The 19,750-nt window shown below is 40.1% G+C and overlaps 2 long non-coding RNA genes and 1 pseudogene across 2 annotated transcripts; 1 reads left to right on the top strand and 2 right to left on the bottom strand.

Moving 5' to 3' along the window:
• Positions 1-2,657: 2,657 nt before the first annotated feature.
• LOC122668692 lies at positions 2,658-5,343 on the bottom strand (annotated as a pseudogene).
• A 50-nt stretch (positions 5,344-5,393) lies between these two features.
• Positions 5,394-5,683, top strand: LOC122669671. Its single transcript, XR_006334061.1, has 2 exons — positions 5,394-5,544; positions 5,617-5,683. It is a non-coding gene; the product is annotated as an uncharacterized LOC122669671 (long non-coding RNA).
• Positions 5,684-17,645: 11,962 nt separating this feature from the next.
• On the bottom strand, positions 17,646-19,195 carry LOC122669670. The gene is made up of 2 exons (XR_006334060.1): positions 19,050-19,195; positions 17,646-18,291 (listed from the first exon to the last, which is right to left on the bottom strand). It is a non-coding gene; the product is annotated as an uncharacterized LOC122669670 (long non-coding RNA).
• Between the last annotated feature and the right edge of the window lie 555 nt (positions 19,196-19,750).

Below are 19,750 nucleotides of genomic sequence, written 5' to 3'. Positions count from 1 at the left end.
CTCTAACACTAACTCGACAAAGCGAGGGATAGGAAGGCGAAGGCCCTGGAGAAAAAATGAACGGTAGAGACAGATCTCACCCGCACGGGGAGAGAAGGCATACTCGCCAGGCCCAGGAGCACGCAACATGACCTCGGCGGGAATGTGGAACTCCTCACGGAAGGAGACCAAGTCAGAAGGTGACAAGATGCTAGCAACAGGGCCTAATCTATCAGCAGGACCGGCGGCTGAGGATGCCGCCCCAGAGGGCTGACGATCCCTACGGGGACCGGAGACACTAGAAGGTCCCACTCTTCCATCAGTATCACTAGGGGAGGGTATAGAGGAGTGAGTACCCACAGAAGAAGGCGATCCGGGGGAACGCTCCTCTGAAGATCCAACCCCGACTGAAGCAGGGCCAAGGTCATCTGGGAACGACATGAAGGACAAGAGGGGAACGAACTACTTACTCGAGAAAGCAATCTCCCCGAAGCTGGCAAGAAAAATGAAAGGAATGTCACCTGCAAAATATAAACAGCAGATCCATCACATACAAGAGGAAGAACAGGGAAGAAGAGCGAGGATCCATCACACCCACGCCGCGGCCACCATAGGCGCGGCATCACCGGCAAGGTGCGGGCCACACCCAGGCACGGCCACCCAGGCGCGGCCAGCCAGGCGGCCACCCTCGCAAGGCGCAGCCACACCCAGGCACGGCCAGCCAGGCGGCCAGGCGGCCACCCCGGGCGCGGCCACCCAGCGCTGCGGCCACCCGCAGCGCTGCCACACCCGCAGGCGCGGCCTCACCGCGGCCTCATTGAGGCGCGGCCACACCCACCAGGCGCGGCCTCACGCGGCCACACCCCCAGGCGCGGCCTCACCGCGGCTACACCCACAGGGCGCGGCCCCACCGCGGCTACACCAGTAGGCGCGGCCTCACCGCGACCACACCCCACAGGCGCGGCCTCACCGCGGCCACACCCGCAGGCGGCCTCACCGCGGCTACACCTCGCAGGCGCGGCCTCACACCAGCGGCGCGCTCACACACCGCAGACCGCAGCGCCTCACCGCGGCCACACCCCGCCAGCGCGCGAGCGGCTCACACGGCACACCGCAGCGCGCCTCACCGCCACACGGCTCACCGCGGCTACACTCGCAGCGGCTCACCGCGGCCACACCAAAGCGCGGCTCACCGCGCCACACCCGGCTCACACACCAGCGCGCAGCCCCACCGCGCGCCTCACACACCCACGAGGCGGCTCACCGCGCCACACCCGCGCCTCACGCGGCCTCACTGAGGAACCACCCTACAAAAAAAAAAAAAAAGGGGATCGATTTCCCTCAGAAAAAAGTCGACCGCGCGGAAGGACAAGTACACGGCGATGATGTAGCCACACCACGAGGCACAATTAAGGGATAGAGGTCACAAGAGGCAAGGCACTCAAGCCAAGCACCACTCAAGCCTTCAAAGCAAACCAAGGCACCAAGAGAACACAACCCAAACACAAAGACCCAAAAACAAGCACATGGTGGGCACCAAAGAGAAGACAAAAGACAAAAAAGGGATACAAAGGGGGAATTAAAGGAGAGCAAAAGGGGAGACAAAAAGTAAGAAAGAGAAATGAGAAGTGAAAGAAGAGACAGTGAGAGGAAGGAACATATACCTACAAAAAACAAAAAAAAAAAGAAAAAGTGTAGGAGGAAAGGTTTGAACCCCCAACCTCTCCTACCTCATTAGTGGATTTACAGACAAACCCCACAAGGAAAGTCTATTCGCAGCAGACCCCTTACTATGCAAAGGCACTTACTCTCTTGGACATCCTATCCCAAGAGAGTGGGGGGCAAATGATACATCCAATATTCACCGGGCCAATCAACGATCGCCACGTGTCACAGGTGACCCATTCCATAGCCAAGGAGAACGAACCGGGTCCCAGCACCCGGGCGCGGCCTCACCCAGGCGCAGCCACCACTCGGGCGCGGCCTCACCTAGGCGCGGCCACACATCAGGGCGCGGCCTCACCTAGGCGCGGCCACACATTAGGGCGCGGCCACCACCCAGGCACAACATCATGGGCCCGTGAGGTGGGGGCTACCCATCTATGATCCGATCGTATCGCTAAGACTCATGCCCCTATCAGTACTCTGGACCGCCGCTTAGAGGTCATGTCACCCAGACGGTTTCAAGCACCAAGGACGTTATCACCACACGCGGGTATCTATCCACCAAGGACCCTGATGCCACCAGGACACTCCCTCCCACGGGGAGATGGCCAATCAGGATAGAGCCCCGTTACCTAGGGCCTCTATCCACTCAACGGCACAATCGCCATCAAACTGGGACTCTCCACACCGCCATATGCTACTATAAAAGGCAAGGTACACAACCCCATCGGGGACATCTAAACTCATACTGAATAATCCCTATTCATCTGTTTGCGCCAGGAGATCTAACTTTGGCATCGGAGAGCCCTAGGCTGGGACCACACCGGTTCTCTCTGTTGACCCCTTTGGTCCACTTGCAGGTGACGGCACTCGCAGGACCGCTTGACGATTTCTTGACGCAACACAACCCAAACATGAATAAACACATTTACTCAAACATGGAAGCATAATACAAGTACATGAATGAAAAAGCAAAAACAGACATTTCATTGTGATACAGTGACATATCTAATTTATTCAGGGTATGTATGGAGATTGATTCACTTCCTTCTATTGTGGCGTTTGATTTTCCTTGACCCTTTTCTCTGTTTGGATACCACAACTCTTGAAATGAACTCAGAACATCTGTTTTTTCTCCAAAATAACTGTTGTCCAACAACCAATCCAATTATTAAACCAGAGCAATATCCTGCCAAGGCAAATCTCCAATCAAGTAAACATGTTGAATCATCTTCTTGTTGGAACGTTGATGTTGGAGGTAATGCTCTATCTGTTACTCCACACTTCCTTGACAAAGGCAGCCCACATAATCCTGCATTTCCCTTGTAGGAATCATTTGAAAAGGTGTTAAATTGGTTCCCTTGTGGAATACTTCCAGTGAAGTTGTTGTACGATAGATCCAAGACTGCAAGGAAGGTCAAACTTATCAATTGCATTGGGATTTCTCCTGATAGTTTGTTTCTTGAAAGATCTAGCGACTCAAGTTCCCTTAAATTCCCAAACAAAAATGGAATTTGACCTGTAAGGCTATTTCCGGACAAGTTGAGTACTTTCAATGCTTTTAAATTGCCTAAAGCATCTGGAATCTTTCCTCCAAAAAAGATTGTTGGATAGATCCACAGTAGTGAAGGTGGTTAAAATTTTTTGCATTTCCAAGGATATTCCCTTCTCCGTAATTGCAATTGTGTCCTGATAGTAGGCAGAATAATTCCATTCAGAAATGTAGTGCAAATCAGAAGTATCCTCATCAGACATCATCGCCTTCCAATGACAAATGTATTGCAATGGTAAATCTCCGATGAAGTTATTGAAAGAGAGGTCAATGACGTGTAGGCTTGGGAAGGGATGAGAATCAGCTTGGATGAGTTCAGCAATGGGACCACCAAATTTGTTAGACCTCATGACAAGAACCTGCAACTCAGAGAGATTTTCCAACCAATAGGGAAAGGTACCATTCAACTGGTTGTCCGAAATATCTAACACCGTGAGTAGCTTGCAGTTGCCCAGTGATCTTGGAACTTTTCCTTGAAGCTTATTTTTATTGAGTTTGAGGGTATGCAGTTTGCATCCATTTTTGAAAGCAAGAGGAATGGGTCCATCTAATTTGTTTCTCTCCAAATTTAGTACCGCCAAATTGCTATTCCCGAGGCATGTTGGAATGTTGCCACTCAATTGGTTGTTGGACAAATCCAAGATATTAAGATTGCTTGCATTGCAGATCGAGAAAGGGATTTTTCCAGTTAATTTGTTGTTTGAAATCGAAAAGAAATAGGTAGTTTCAGAGAGAAGGGAAGTGAGATTCCCTAAGATGGGAGATACAACCTCAGTGTTATCTTGCATCATATTTGAGTGAAGATCAAGTGTTTCAATGTTGAAGGAGTGCTTAGGTAATGGCAATTCCAGACCTGTCAACAAGTTGTTAGAAAGGTTTAATTGAATCAAATTCTCTTGCCATATCCATTTGGGTATCACACCGCTAATTCCATTACTAGAGATATCAAGATAACTCAAACCCGTAATTAGGTCCCTAAGGAAATCTGGGAATTTGCTAATTCTATTGCCATTGATATATAGAGAACTTAATCCCTTAATTAGGTCCCTAAGGAAAGCTGGGAATTTGTTAATTCTATTGTAAGAAAGGTCTAAATCGGTCAATTCCTTTTGGTTCCTAAGGAAATCATCTGGGAATTTGCTAATGTTGCAAGAAGTCATCCCCAGATACTGAATTTGAGCATTCACAAAGAAGTTGTCACCACCACCACTATGATTGTTGGGTAAACCATCATACGAAAGATTTCTATCTTCTTCCACTAAGTAGCCAAAGTCATTGAATGAAAGGTCAAGTGTCTCAATTGTTCCTTTGATCTTTGAAATCGATCTCATCAGGTCTTGTCCTTTCAAATGGTTGCCACTTAAATAAAGTTCTAGAGGAGGAGTAGAAAAAGAAGAAGAGATGTTGTGAATAGGTTCATTTACGACCCCACTGAATAGGTTATTGGACAAGTCCAGCAAATTCATCGATGGGAGAAAAAACAAATGAGAATGGATGGGCCCTTCGAGCAAATTGTTGGCTAACCATAGTTCCCCAAGATTGGGAAACCTATCCCTGGAAAAGGAAGGAATTTGAGCACTGAAACTGTTGGATGAAAGATCCAACACTGCAAGATGGGTAAGGTTTGCAAGAGAAGGTGGGATTGGTCCAGAGAAGTTGCAACTCCGGAGAGATAGTTGCTCCAAAAACATAAGGTTTCCAATTGAACTTGGCAACTTTCCTTGGAATTTTGTCCAGCTAGCATCCAGATGTTGAAGAGCAGTAGTGTTGATTTGAGGGAATTCAGCTGGGAAACTACCTGAGAGATTGTAGTTATCAGAGAAGTCTATGTACCTCAAGTTAGGTTGAAGAAAAACATTGCTCGGAAAATCTCCGTGGAATCCACAATCACTGAGATCAAGGACAGTCAAGGAAGTGAGGTTCATCAAAGAACTTGGTACTGTGGAAGACAGGTTTTGGTTGTTGTGAAGGTAGAGCTCCGAGAGGAAGTGAAGACTTGAGATCGATGCGTCCATGGGACCTGTAAGTGAACATTCAATCATCGACAACACACGAAGGTTAGGGAGTGCAGATGATAAGTGACGACACCAATCCCTATTTATTTGAGCTGACAAGTTCACCCCATCAAGACGCAATTCTCTCAACATAGTTAGGTTTTGAACAAATTCTCCCAAATTTTGGATAAACCCGTTGTTGTAAGGGAGGTCAAGAGACACCAAATTGGTAAGATTTGAGATGTCAGATGGGATTTGGCCCTCAAATTGATTCCCAGAAAGATCAAGAGAAACCAAACCTATGAGCTGTGATATTTGTGATGGGATTCGTCCTGGAAAAGAGTTATAGGAGAGGTTGAGATGGGTTAACCTGGAGAGTTTGTCAAACCCGGATGGAGCAAAGTAGTCGAAACCATTCGACGCGAGATTGAGAATTTGAAGGTGATGAAGATGGAAGAGGCTGCTATTGGAATGGATGGAACCGTAGAGTGATGATTCGGAGAGATCAAGGGCAACTACATGAGCAGTGGCGGTGCCATTGCAAGAGATGCCTTCCCAGAAACAACAATCAGTATTTGGCTTCCAAGAGTTGAGAAAAGGAGATGGAGAATAGTCTGGAGAGAAAACTTGGTAGTGGTTTTGCTTAAATTGCAGCAAAGCAGACCTCTCATCACGGAGACACAATTGGGGAGTGGGAGAAGGAGAAGAAAGGAAACCAGTTTGAAAGAGAGACAGTAATAAGAAAAGAAAGAAACACCAAGACATGATGTCTTGAAAGGAACTAAAAAGAAGAAGGGACATATGGATGATAAGAGCAGGTATGGTGGGTTTGTAAATGCTGGATAAAATTGATAAGACTCCCTTCCTTACTGCTTCGTATTTATAGACAGACGTTCCCACAAGAAGACTTTTATTTAAGTGCCTTCAAGATAGGACTGTAAATGGATAATTGAAAATTTGTATTCGATTCGCATTCGTATTCGTTTAGGGGTATCCGTATTCGATTAGAGATATTCGAAAAAAAAATCCAAATATTTCGATAAAAATCAAAATCTGAGTACTTAATTATAAAAAATTAAGTAAATAACGATTTTGAGGGTTTTTGAAGATTCAACATGTTCTACTGTTCTAGAATATGAAGAAAAGAGAATCATGATATAAAACTATGGATTGAGAGTGAATTGTATCCACTAGGGGGAGGAAGGTTCCGGTTACACAATGCAGAAGTGTAAACGGATGGTCGAAAATCCGAATTCGATCCGCATCCGAATCCATTTAGAGGTATCCATATTTGACCAGGAAATATCCGAATCTGATTACATCCGATCCGTATCCGAGCCGAATCCGATCCGTTTACAAACCTACTTAAAGACATGATATAAAATTACAAGCATGCCCTTCCAATTGCTGGTGACTTTGGCTTTGACTTTCATTTTCATTCCAGAGTTGGAGACTTGGACTATTGGGGGTTGGAATTAGGATGTAGTTAATATAAGATGGCAGTTGCATAAATATTGGAAGGGAATCAAAGTTATTAGGTTCTTTTAGGAGTGTTTACGAGGACCATAAATAGCTTCAATTCCTCAAGTTAGGAGAGTAATTGATGAAATGTCTCTATCTTTTTCTCTTTTTTATTGCATTTTTTTTTTCATAAAGGAGAAATTAATTACTATTTTATATGATATTGACTTTGATTCTTAATGCTAGAGAAGCTTTTTCACCATTCCAAAATGTGGTCGAAAAATGACTCCGTCTCCTGACCTCTCATTGATGTGATTTCTCACTCTGACGTCATGAGAAACTTCTACGATTGCAATTGTGAAGATTTTTATTGTGTTCTAGATTAATAGAAGTTCAAAAGGTACCAGAAAAAAAAAAAAAAAAAAAAAAAAAAGAGGATAAAATGAAGGACTTATTATTCATTTAGGGTTAAGCCAATCGTCACTAGATATATTTCTGTTCAAGCCATTTTGGGCTATTTTTGGTTTTGACTGAAATCACAATCAAAATATTTGTCTACAAACGTTAACAGATTTACAATCTAATATTCTTAGCATGTTACAATGTACAAAGCTGTAATACACATAGATAAGAGAGAGAGAGACATGTGCCTAATGCCTATGATCTTAAGTTTTGTATTTATCATTGGTTTTAGGATGTTTATCCTCCTAATACACAGATATGTTTCATAAAACTGTAGGATTATGTCCTAGTTTCGAGCTTGGGTAATCAATATTCGTTTTAATGGTTTTCAGGTACGCTTTGTATTTAGCTTTATTGTACTTGTTTATGTTTCTTAATCCATGTCATGATCTTGGATTTTAGATCTAACATGTGGTATCAAAGCTTGAAAATAATGAAGAATTTTTTTTTAAAAAAAAATACCTATTGACAAGATACCCCGTATTCCCGAATCTTCTTAAAAATAAAAAGTGGAATCTAGGCTCATATATTAAATGTTCAACACATGTTCTCAATAGGAGTTGTTAGAATACTTGGGAGTTTTATTTCAGAAAAACAAAAAAAAAAAAAAGGGTACCAGCATCAGGCATGTCCTTTCCTTCTTAGTTCCAGACTTGCATTTACTTTGCTAATTGTTATTTTCACAAGTAGAAAGGGAGAGATGGAGAAAGTGAAGTCTTGGGCTATTGAGTAAACTTGGTTTATGCTAACAATTATCTTTCATATAGCATAAGCTAACTTTAACTCAAGTCTTCAAGGTTGTCTAGTGGGAAGGGCCGTGGATATCACATTGATCACAACCTGAATTAGGGCTAGGTTGGGCTTGGGTTGAGTTAAGAGGACTTAGGGTTGAGCTGGGGTTTTAAAAAATCCGGTCTTGTTTCATTTTCATATGACAATAATTTTAAAGGAATTTATGAGATAGAAATATAACAAAATTTGCACTTTAGGTGGTTGATCCATAATTTGAAAATTTTGAAGAAATATTTGGAAAAAATAAATTATTCCATCGGATTTTATGTCTGATTAACAGTCTCAGACCGTTTGTTCTTCTTTTAATCTCTTCACTTAGTCTTTTGAATTAGTTATTGTTAATGTGTTGAAATGTAATTGATAATCATAATTAGATTGAATAATATGAAAATACATTGTCATTGTGAGCCTATGAAATTGACTTGATTTACAGAGATGAAGTCAAAAAGAGAAAGAAGAAGAATGATAATGAAGTCTCTCTCTCTCTCTCTCTCTCTCTAATTTGGGAAGGTTAGAGATCATTTTTGGATGTGGAAGGGTGATAAGGCAATAAGAAATCCTGACCATATGGATATCTGGAAGATGATATAGATTAGTCACATGTCAAATTTCAGATTTGGAGTCGATGCTGTGAGGATTGAGGTTCTATGTATGTGCAATTCCACCCCCCTCCCCGTCCCTTCCCCCCTCAAATCACAGACCCTTCCATTCATTTTCCAATTTTGAATGGAGAAGCCCTATGATGGTGACTACATGACAGGTCTTATAGGGGTGAGGATAAGAAGAATTCTGAAGAAGATAAAGACATATCTACTCTCACTAGTGACTTTTACAACTTTCACTTTCATTTTCATTACAGAGTTGGAAGCTGCGATTATTGTGGGGGAATGAGAAGGATGACGCATCAGGAAATTAGGTGACGATTGCATAATTGAAAGGGAATCAAATAAGGAAAAATAGGAGTTCTTTTTTATAGTGATTAAAATGGACTTAGTTTTATCTGATTGGGGGTAAAGGTTGTATATATATGTTCCTTCACCTTTTTCTTATTTTCTGATCTCTTAGGATATGTTTGGATGTCAAGAAAAGAAAATTAAAGAATATGAAAAAATTAGAGTGGAAAAAAGTGGGAAGAGGGATCCAGGACAAAGGAAAACGCGTCTAGGCTCATTTCTAAACTGACTTGACTCTGATCTCTAATGTGGGTCCATCAAGTGCAAAATTTCAAGCTTTGATGGGTCAATCCATGGCTAAGTCCTCTCTATTAAAGCTGGATTTTATAGCCCATAGACTACGTACAGAGTGGCGGGTCTTGTGGGCAAGGACTAAAGACTAAAGACTAAAGAGAGCCTGGTTTTCTTCACTAATCAAATCGATCTCAAGTGGATCCAAACTAAGTACCCACTTAGTTTGGAAGATGCCTCTCCATGTCAGTTGGAGCTTTCAAATTTCCACACGGTATAGAATTGTGCTTGCCTCACTCACTTCGCATTAAAGAAAAATCAGAGGGATTTTTCCAAAATCCAACTCTATACTAAAGTTTTCAGATTCAAACTTGAAATCCTAAAATAGAACAAGAAATTGATTTGATTTGATTGAAGCTCGGGGATGCTGTGAGGATTGAAATTCTATGTATGTGCTTTGTGTTTTTTTTTTTTTTCCTCTGGAGAGGCCCTATGATGGGGACTACATGACGGGTCTTATGGGTGAGACTAAAGGAGAACCCTGAAGAAAATAAGGCATTATCATCTCTCATGATTTTCAAAACTTTCACTTTCACTTTCACTTTCATTTTCATTTTATAGAGTTGGAAACTTCGAATATTGTGGGGGGAATGAGAAAGATGACATATCAGGAAAATAGGTGACAATTTCATAATTGGAAGGGAATAATATAAGAATGATTAAAATGGACTTAATTTTATCTAATTCGGATAAGGTTGTATATATGTTCCTCAACCTTTTTCTTATTTTCTGATCTCTTTAGGCTCCATTTGTTTAGAGGGGAAGGTGGGGTGGGATTGTTAATAAGATGTGACCCACATGTTGGTGGGGTTTTGTTAAGAAAGAAATGTTAAGGTAAATTACTTTTCTCAGGAATAGTAATTAAAGTCCCACCAATCAATTTGATGGAATTTTGGATAGTAAAAAAATAGAATTTTGAAATGTCACATCAATAAATAAAATAATTAATAATGTTCCTTAAGCTTTTGTAAATTCACAATCCCTAATTAATCAAATAAAATTGGGATAGAATTTTTTTTTTATTTCATCTAAGTCCACTCTAAACAAACAAGGGCCTTAGGCTATGCTTGGATGCCAAGAAAAGAAAATTAAAGAACATAAAAGAATTCGAGTGTGAAAAGTGGGAAGAGAGAGCCAGGATAAGGGAAAACGCGTCTAGACTCATTTCTCAATCACATGACTCTGAACTCTAAAATGGTCCATCAAGTTCAAAATTTCAAGCTTGGTAGGTCAACCCATGGCTAACTCTTCTTTATTAAAGCTGGATTGTAGCCCCATATATAGACTATGTACAGAGTGACGGGTCATCTGGGCAAGGACTAAAGACTAAAGGGCGCCAGGTTTTCTCCATTACTCAAATGGAAATCAAGTGAGTCCAAATGGATATGGAAATTGGAAGAACAAAAATAGTAAGTTGTGGTTGCGTCACTTCACTTGGCATTATAGTCCTCTCATCACCTCTACCCATCCACCCAAATAAGTTGCTAACTCTAGAGATATAATTCCTTCAAAAACTTCAAAGACCCAATGTCAAGAAAACGCTCGAGTCAAAAAATTAATACCCACCAATAATGACGGGTCTTATGGGCAACAACTAAAGACTCCCAGGTTCCTCCACTAATTAAAGTGGTCTCAAGTGGGGCCAACTGAATATGAAAATAAAAAATTAGAAAAAAAAAAAAATTATGAAACTACAACGAAGTAACAATGAACAATCACATCAGAGCGCAGGCTGATTAATTAATCAGAAATGTTTGGGGCAAATTTTAGGGAAAATGTCTTCTGCATCAGGGCGCAGACTGCTTCCATACACGAGACTTTATCAGACAAAAAAATAAAAAAAAAAGCTTCCATACATGAAGGTCGGCAAAATGACCGCCCACCCCTTGAATGGCTGAAATTAGGGTTGCAATAGGGTCGGGTTGTGCCAGGCTTTATAGAACCCTAGCCCAACCCTAAGTTCCCTTATCTAGGCCAAGGCCCGACTCGACCCTAACTCAGGGCCAGAAAAATCCAACCCTGACCCGCCCTCAGGGTCGGACCGGGCTGACCCTGATTGGCCCTGATCATAGGGAGGGGGAAAGAAATGCATAGGCTGGAATGGGCCGGAGAGAACGTTATCAATTTTATATAAATAACACTATAATAAAATGTATTATATCACTTATTGTCTTCATATAAAATATATTATATAAAAATATAAGTGATATTTAAAGTTTATAATGTATATATATTATATCAACATATATTTTATAGTATAACTTAAATCAGGGTCGGGCCGGGCTAGGCCAAGCTTAGCCCGAAGCCTCAACCCTAACCCGACCCGATCCTGATTCAGGGCTAGAAATTTCCAGCCCTAACCCGCCTTCAGGGCCAAATACCTCAGCCCAGACCCTGTTCGGGCTCAGAGTGGGTTCGGGCCTACAGGGCCAAACTTGCACCCCTAGCTGAAATGACAGTCCAATTTTGCCTCATGTGTTTAGGCACAGCTTGCACTAGGGCTACAACAGGGTCGGGTTGGGCCGGGCTTTTTAAAACCCTAACCCAATCCTGAGTCCCCTTAGCTGGGCCCAGGCCCTCCTTGACCCTGACGCAGGGCCTAAAGACCTTGACCCTAACCCTGACGGGCCAAGCCCAGCCCAAGCCAGCCCTGATTGGCCCTAACCCTGCAATAATTAAATTAAAATAACAAGACTATGTAAGATGTGAGAGAGAAAGCTTGAACCCAAGACCTTTTAGTTACAATTGTTTTTACACAACAAAAACTACCAAGTGCGCTACAGACTTGATATATGAATGATCTTTTTTGATAAATAAAGAAATTTCTTCAGGGCCAAAATCATGGTCGGGCTGACCCGAGGTCTCAACCCTAACCTGACCCTGACTCAGGGCAAAAATTCTTAGCCTAGGCCTTGTTCGGGCTCAGGGCAGGTTCGGGCTGACAGGGCCAAACTTGCAGCCCTAGTTTGCACCCTTGTGCACAGTGATACAGAGAAGGACAAACTTGTCTTATGCGTCTTATGACAGCAAGGAAACTCTCATGAAAAAAAAAAACAAAAAAACCCCAAAAATAACTCCTTATGACCTCAATACAATTCTCATATATATATAAAAAATAAAACAAGTTGTTAACCTGATTCATTAAAAATATTTCAGAGTACTGGTTGGATCCTTAAGTTCTAGGATTAATAAAATTAAAAGACTTCCTTTTTTACATTAAAAGTAAAACAAAATACGGTAACCTTTTGGGATTGGTGTGGTTTGTGTGCTTACACTTTGTTTCATAAAAAAAAAAAAAGTCAAACAAAATTATATCAGCATTAAATTAGAGAACATGGAAATTTAAATAGAGTGGGAAAGGTGAGAAGAGGGAAGCAAGACCTTAGTTATTTAATTCGACGAATAATTAGGTCGAACCAAATTTTATCAAATAATACGGATAATTCTGTCCGCATCCGACTTGAAAATAAAAATCGAAAAAAGTCGTGATATTTTTGAACTTTTTTAAAAATCGCAAATAATTCGGCCGAATCTAATAATATTCGAATAATTCTACTATGTTTTTTATTTTTAGGGGGGGAGAATAGGGACTCGAACTTAGGCAACTGTTGGTGAATAATTCTGCTATGTTAAAAACCAAATTATATCCAAAATCAAATTAATTATTTAGGGTTTGGTCTTGTAAGGTTTCACACTTTTACTTTTTGCCTTTACCAATCATAGATGGATCCCTCCTTTTTCTCCTCGTTTCTCCTTCTCTCCCTTAAATATGGGTAATCATGGACCACCTGAAATGATTCTTGAATATTTTATTCCAAGCTCCCATCACAACTTTATCCTATAAAGTATTAGCCATTGTTTGAAACTCAAGTACTCCACCAGACTAGGTTTTATGTATTAAGAAAAAAAAATTTACATAAAGCCAAAACATGGTCTAATAGAAACATAAACAGAGGATGGATACGAATTTTGGATAACATTGATTGATGGGCAGGATTTATTTTGACAAGCTGTGAGATAGACTAAACAAACTACAACTAAATGTTATGATTTTGATTTTTGTTATGCTTTAGACCATTATAATTCTTGTTATGCTTTTATGAATTATCAAATTATATGAACTAAAAATTGCATGTATTCCAAGTTTTATGTTACTTGTATCTTATGCAGGTATGTTAATTGATAGTTAATGTTAAATAGATACTATAAATATTAAAAATAACCTCCAAATTTTTTGCCCGGCTTTTTTTTTTTTGTAAACGAATAATTCTTGAATCCGAATCCGAATTCTATTATGTCCCTTTTTTTAACTTTTTTTTTTTACCGAATTCTTAGATTAACAAAACGAATTATTCCGAATAATTCCAAATCCGAATTTGCTAACTAGGAGTAGGACTAGGGAAAATATGTCCGACCTCATGTCTCAAAAAAAAATGTAAAATTTAAAGGTTAAATGAAAGAAAAAAGCACATGCGCTTGGGTTATTTAAAAACAATGCAAAATTTAAGTTTATATGTATGCACCGAAAAAAAACACGACTTCTATGTTCTACCAAAAAAAAAAAAAACGTCTTCTATGCAGTTAAGAAACTCTAATGTTTATGTCGTTACTACATTTTTTTGACACATTGGGAGATCATCTTGGCGATTGTTACCGCTTAATTCTGATTTGGCTGAGGTGGATGACATGTAGGGGAGATAGAGAATGGTCAGCGAACCTAAGGTTAACTCGTGATATCTCCGATGATTAAGTCAGAACCGAGCAATAAGTAAATAAGAGTGAAATATGGTAAGAATAATAAAATGTGAGTCGTCTACCTCTGTCTGTTACTATTACTTTTATACTCCGGGTCGATTTGTGCTACAATTCAGTTGAGTGGATGGTGAGCTGTTACAACCGAATGATTTAGGTCGATTGCCTTGACTCGCCTTGGAAGAGATTAGAAGGCTTAATATCTCAGGCGTATTGATTATATGGGACCCACTAGGTTTTACGTAGATAGCAAGACCTTCTTGTTATGCTACCATGTGTACAAGTATATTTTTAGATATATCAAATGTCCCTCACTCCCTAGACCATTGAATGAGGGATAAGGGAGTAAAAAAGTAAGAAAGAAAGTAAGGAAGAGTAAAATGAAATGCTCGGCATGGAATGCCCAACTTCAAGCATAATGATCTGAGGACAAGAATGCTCGGCATTGAATGCTTGGCATGGAATGCCCAACTTCAAGCATAATGATCTGAGGACAAGAATGCTCGGCATGCAATGCCCAGCTTCATTGCTGTTACATGGAGAGCATAATGGTCCAAGGACTAGAATGCTCGACACATAATGCTCAGCATGGAATGCTCGTCATGGAATGCTTAGCTTCATTGTTGTGACATGGAGAGCATAATGGTCCGAGGACTAGAATGCTCGGCATGTAATACTCAGCATGGAATACCCAACTTCATTGTCGTGACATGGAGAGCATAATGGTCTGAGGACTAGAATGTTAGACATGTAATGCCCGATTTCATTGCCGTGACATAGAGAGCAAAATGAAATGCTCAGCATGAAATACCTAGCTTCATTGTCGTGACATGGAGAGCAAAATGGTATGAGGAATAGAATGTTCGGCACGTAATGCCCAACAACACTCAGCAAGACACGTGGTCTAGCTAAATGGCTACATTTTTCCCAAGAGAGGTGATGGGGGCCACTAATATGAGAATTGGTTACTGTTAAAGCAAACACTATTCTATAACCCTTCCAAAGCGAAGAAAAAGGAAAATAGTAAGACATACAAGATCTCTTTGGATTTTGAATGCATCAGTGTCAACCATGGTTTAAGGAATTTTTATCACCTCCAATTCCGGCTCCAATTCCTCAATCCCTCACATAGGAGAATGACCACCCCTAGCCCACCTTGGGCAGGGGATAAGGTGGTCATATCCGCTCCTATGTGAGAAATTAGAGGGAATTGGAGGTGATAACGATTATAGTTAAAGTGCATGGTATCAGATCAAGAATTGATTACCTGAAAATCGATACAATATCGATAAGGGTCGATACATATCCCCAATTAGATGGCATTGCCCCGTATTTTCCTTAAAAAGGATATTTAATTTTTTTACAATTTTACCCCTGATTCGTCAATCAATATGATCTCTTTTTAACATTATACTGTTCAAGTCTTTTCTTTTTAAGCATACCCCCCAAAAAAAAAAAAAAAGAAGTAAGCATATGAAATATACAAGTTTAGACTCGACAGTGCAGTCACATGGTAGTGTATCCATCAAATGAGAAAAAGAAAAGTTTCTTTACACCCTATTTATTTTTTTTGTAAAATTTTTCGTGCAATTACGTACATGAAAATTTTCCGCTATGTAAATTTTTAATCTTATTTTACACAAAAAAAAAGTTTCTTTTTCCACTTTTTTACATGGAAACAAACAGAGCTAAGACAAAAAAGTTTGCCGTTTTGCTAACCAGCCAAAGGAATCTGTGGTCTGAAGCAAGCTAGGATTTAAAATCAGAATTGGAAATTGAATTAGTTCATGCCGATTCTGATCTAGATGGGATTTGAATATGCTAGAATCCGTTCCAAAAACCCTAGAATCATCCGTCAGATCTGAAAACCTATTGATCTTATAACCAAAACCTTGTAATCGGCCCCCCCCTCAATCAGCTGGAATTGAGATGACTCATGGTCATATTCTAATTTTTTAAATAGTGGAAGCAAGAGACCATGTAAATGGAATAGTTACTCTCACACAAAGTGTCCCAATCCAAAATGCTCTCAAACTCAATTCTATCCCATCCAACTCCCCAAAAAGTGTTGATTAGAAGAGCAGCAAATGCTTGGCTGGTCCTTAATCACATGGAATCATCTTCCATTTCAATTACAATGCAAGGAGGAAAAAATTATGATGGAAGAAGACCAACACATTGCGTTAGGTCATAAAATTTTACATGTTGTCAATGACCAATCCAGGTGATCTCTAACCATCCATGCATGAGTCCAATGGCCGAAACACCTAATGCCTATATCATCTATCCACATGGCTCACATCAAGCTATCTTCTATCTTAGGTGAAATTACTTCGTCATACAACCCTTCCTCATCCATGCAGTTGAGTCCATGTAGGAGGCTAATATGGTCATTCAACTGGATTAGCAATCCTGTAATTTGGCAACCAAGTCCTCCCCTCCTCTCCCAAAAAAAAAGAAGGGAAAATTACATTACCACCCTCTTAGGTTTGTATAAAATACAGAGCGACCCCCTGTGTTTCTCAAGCTATCAAGATTTGATAGCGCTTATACTTCACTAGGCTTAGTGACTCGGAAGAAAACCCTTTCTTTATATACCTAGGGCTACACAATTGGACAAATTGGAACTGTTTTCCCAACCAATGAATCGATGGTATACACGGTGTGTCTTTATATACCTAGGGCTACACACTTGGACAAATTGGAATCGTTTTCCCAACCAATGAATCGATGGTATACATGGTGTGTCTTTATTCTCCTTCAAACACCTTAAGACACCACAATGCAGACTCTTCCCACCTACCCCAGACTTAGATACCCCGGCTGCGAATTTGCCAACCTAAAAACAGGTCCAAAAATATGATGGAAGAAGACCAACACATTGCGTTAGGTCATAAAATTTTACATGTTGTGAACATTGCCTCAATCCAGATCTCTACCCATCCATGAGAAGTCCAATGGCCGAAACACCTAATTTGCCTATATCATCTATCCACATGGTAAGTTCACACCAATAGCTATCTTAGTCATTTTAAGTTGTGAATTATCAACACCGTACATTTAATGGGAATGATCCTTCCTCAACCATGTAAACTCGAAGGTGTGGTCATATAATTGGATTAGCAATCACTCTATTTTTTACAAACCACCACCCAAAAAAATTTTCCCAATAAAAAAAATTATGAAGTAACTCGATCAACTGTATAGCCCCATCTCAATTGCGTGTCCCACTAGATACTCTCAAGCTTTTGCCCTATAATCTTAGGCTGCCAAAGCATTGACATCTTTGTTTATAAAACCATAAACAATAATAATGTAGATAAGTCTCTGTCTGTTTCCATTAATCTATTTTATGTTTCTTCCATAAAAAATATAAAAAAAAAAACCCATAAACAAGAAGTTACACTACTGGACTAAATTTGGAGTTAAACCTGCCATCTAGGTGTGACAGGCAACAAGTGGAACTACTTTTTCCCTGCCAACCACACAAATCAATCCCCCCTCCCCAACCACAACAACAAAAAAAAGAACACACCATTTTGGTACTAACCAGTCGGTCAAGGCAAGGATGACAGAAGTAAAAACCTCAGGAAATTTTTAAAAAAAAAATTGCTACTTCTATTTACTTCTTAGATAACATAACAACTTATTAATGTACTCTATAGTCCAAAACAAATTGATCACAATGGTATGGCAATGCTATAAGAGAGTATTTCCATGCACCGAGTGGATCATCATATCGACTTAAATCATTTGACAGCACAAATTCATTTATTACCTCATCAAACTCATTCACTATAACCATGAGGTAGCATCAAGAAAGAGAAGCATGTGCAAAAGCAAAAAAAAAAAAAAAAAAATGATGGTTTGCAGATTCGAAAATCATATATTTATAATCAACCATCCCTGGAGCCATTAAGCAAGCTCCCGCATGTTCACTTCATATAGAGCCTTATCTAGACGAATTAATCATGAAGGCTGCACATTTGCTCTTATTAAGGTGCAAGTGCATGCATTCGTTTTTATCGTTGGGTAAAGAAAAGAGGATGTCACTGATTATACAATTTCCAGGATGAGGTGTTGAAGAAAACAATTAGGAGCCAGAGCGAATACAGTGTGAGGCCCATATACAGGCAGGATGTGGTGCCAACAGTGCTGGTTGAATTAAATGCAATTTGAGAGGACTTGCGTACGATAACGATGCATTATACATCCCAGAAGCAATGGCTTGCCTGATACTAACTGATGTGAATGGAACTTACCAAACTCAGGTTTAGAATAATGGAAGGTCCACCAAGAACAAATTCAGCATCCATCCCTTCCTCATATCAGAGTTCCCAAGTAGTTAGTATCCAAGCGTTGTGTGTCCCCAATCTGCAAAAACAATGGTCTTATAAAGCCGTTTTGCATCCAAAATAATAAAAAAAAAAATCTTGAAAATGAGAAAAGATGTTGTATATTTCATGAGCTTTCAATCAATGAATTCATGTGCATCGAAATTCTTCTGATCTTCAAATCTACATTAAAGATTTCGATTTTGGCCACAATGAAATATATACAGAGTTACTAAGATATAGAAATTTCATAAAATAGCAACATTGATAATTTGAGATTTCATAGAAGAATAATTATTTTAGAATATCTGTTTTTAGGCCTCATTATCAATTCCAAAACAAGAGTTACCAGCAAATATAGATGGAAAACAACATTGACAGGATCAAGAGGCAAAAAAGCCTTAAAGATTGATAGCAATGTCGCAGGTATGTATCAAACATAATGCACATCCTGCTCAAGCTAAATGCAAATTCCACAGGGTCAGAATTAAGGTTTGTGTACACAACAGGGAACAGACACAAAATCTTTGATCCTTCCTTGTGTACACACAAAGGAAGCAACTGTACACAAAATCTTAGACCATTCCATTGTGTAAAAGCCTAATTTCATTTTTTGTTCCTTCTCCTTTGTAGGGAATCACTAACCCATTGCCAAGAGTCACAATACAAAAATCTAATGTGAATGTAAACAAGTTCTGATCGTCTGCAAGCAGGAACCCATAAAGTGTCCAAAGTTGCCACTAAGTCATGTAGGACTGTCTTTAAGACCTGTATCATGAAAAAGGGGGAAATAAAACTAGTGGAGAGAAATTACCACAATGATGACCTTGTGGTAGACAGAAATCCTTCCCACTCTGTATCTTCCAGTTCAGGGCCTCCTCTTCCACCCACCAACAGTTGTCGTTTTGCTTTCAGAATCTTTCATGACTTTGTTTTCATCTTATTTACTTTTGTCAATATCTGTATAAAATAGAAGGGCAAATATCTCCTTTAAAATAGCGAGTATGCGTTCAAAGTAGATTACTTTTGTCAATATCTGTAACCTCGTTAGAAACATTTGATGCACAAAAATTCTGGAACCACCTATCAGTCTCCCAGAAAACATGCATAATGCTCTCTCGTGCAGCATAACCATGGCTCTCAAAAGGAAGCACCACTAGGCGGCAGAGTGCACTGTCTCCCTTCAAAGCATTGAAGAAACAATCCGACTGGCATCAAGAAAAGAGAGAAACAATAGCCCTATCTATACTACACGAGACCCAATGAGATAGTATCATATTTAAAATTTAATCTAATCATCAGTGGTTTGAAAGCCATTTATGTTAACCTAATTACCCTAAGTGATTCGGGAATCATGAAACACACATGAGATGGGATCAACACAGTTGTATGGCTATGTTATAAAACACCATCCCTTATACCTGCATCGTTAGCGTCCCAGCTGAATTATTGTCTTCCTCTCCATGGATAAGTAAGATGGGCTTCTTAATTTTATTAGCTGACATGGAAGGACTC

The sequence above is a fragment of the Telopea speciosissima genome, chromosome 7, assembly GCF_018873765.1.
Source record: "Telopea speciosissima isolate NSW1024214 ecotype Mountain lineage chromosome 7, Tspe_v1, whole genome shotgun sequence".
Classification (NCBI taxonomy): domain Eukaryota; kingdom Viridiplantae; phylum Streptophyta; class Magnoliopsida; order Proteales; family Proteaceae; genus Telopea; species Telopea speciosissima.
The sequence above is the reverse complement of the archived record's forward strand: the minus strand, read 5'-3'. Positions and strand labels throughout refer to the sequence as shown.